The sequence below is a fragment of the Blastomyces dermatitidis genome, assembly GCF_000003525.1.
Source record: "Blastomyces dermatitidis ER-3 genomic scaffold supercont1.1, whole genome shotgun sequence".
Classification (NCBI taxonomy): domain Eukaryota; kingdom Fungi; phylum Ascomycota; class Eurotiomycetes; order Onygenales; family Ajellomycetaceae; genus Blastomyces; species Blastomyces dermatitidis.
The window spans coordinates 867,776-869,404 of NW_025544774.1; positions in this window are offsets into that span (position 1 = coordinate 867,776).

The following is a 1,629-nucleotide window of genomic DNA, read 5'->3' on the forward strand; positions in this document are numbered from 1 at the left end:
ACTGTTGTACTAATAATATATAATATTCTGACAATTTCATTGACAGAGATGAGAATGAAGTAAAAGCTCAACTCAAGTTGAGATATTTATCACTATCACTGAAAACAATTACAAGAAGAAACAATCAAGAAACTCATAATTATAAAATATGAAATTATCAGACAGTTTAATACCTCTGATCACAGTATATCAGAGAAGTGTAGTTTTTATAAGAAAGTGAAGAATAAACTTGTATAAGAATGTATTTAGTTATTTCATGAGTGTTATTAATAATTATTATCAAATTCTGATTATATAAGCAATTATTGAATGAATTGAATGAGACTGATTTTAATCTTCAGTTTCAGTCTCATTCTGATTTTGAAAGAATGATCATCTTTCACAGTTTATTCTGAGAAATTACTCTTATTTCACTGTTCTTGAATTAAATCTGATCATTTTTCACATCATTTCTCTCAGAAATGATTCATTTTCAGATTTTTTTGAGACTTAGTTCTGATGAGACTCATATCAAGAAATGTATGAGATCAGATCAAATGAGATTAAATGTGAAATTCATGATTTCATCAGTCAGTTTAATTCAGACTGTAAAGAATTATCTTTATAAGTTCTATAATTACTTATAAGATGATTAGTATAATCTTCTTCTACATGTAGAGATCACTATTAATGATTGAGATACTGTTTTAATAGATATAAGTCTGTTCTTTCTTATATACAGATATTATATGAAAGTGTTGAATCTTCTAAAGATTATACAGTTCACACTGAATCTCTGTAATCTAATTCAGATTGCTGATAATATAGTAATAAAGCTCTGAGATATCTATAACTAAGCAGAAGTCTTTATAGCAAGTGTTAAACAGAATTAAGAAGATTAAGTTAATATCTGATAAGATTCTGTAAAGCAGTATAAGATAAAAGATCTTGTATAATTGAATCTTAAAAATATACAGATTATATACTTATCTTATATACTGAATTACTGCTATATCAAGTATAAAGTAATAGAAGTTCTAGATAGTTATAACTACTGTCTTAATACATTATCAGAGATTTATGATGTCTTTTATACAAGCTTACTCTGTTATATTATCACTGACTCATTCTCTTCTCAACTGACTTCTGACTGACAGCTGTCAGAGATTATAGAAGAAGATAATAAGCTTAAGTAAGAGATTAAGAATATTCTCAATGAGAGACTCTGTGATTATAACTAATAATATCTTGTGAAATGAGTCAGCTATAATTAACTGATCTGAACTCTAAGCTCTGTATTATCTAAAACAGTGACTCTTGACTAATGAGAACTACTTCTAAAAAGAGAAAGTTAATGTAGCAGGCTGCGTGTGATCAATTATATAGACTATTTTATTACACTTCACAGATTTCTACTACTTCAATTCTCAGTCATTAATTGTCAGTTAAAAATTTACAGAACTTCTATTCTTTCACTCTGAAGTTTCACTATATACATCATTATATATGTGTATAAATATTTACTCTGATTACTGATTTTCACACTTTCTCTTTCTTTTCTTCTCTAACATTTTTCACTTTGTTATATAAGACTTATAAATATTATACTAATCTATTCAGCGTAGACCTCTTATTCTTTCAGCTATTAAT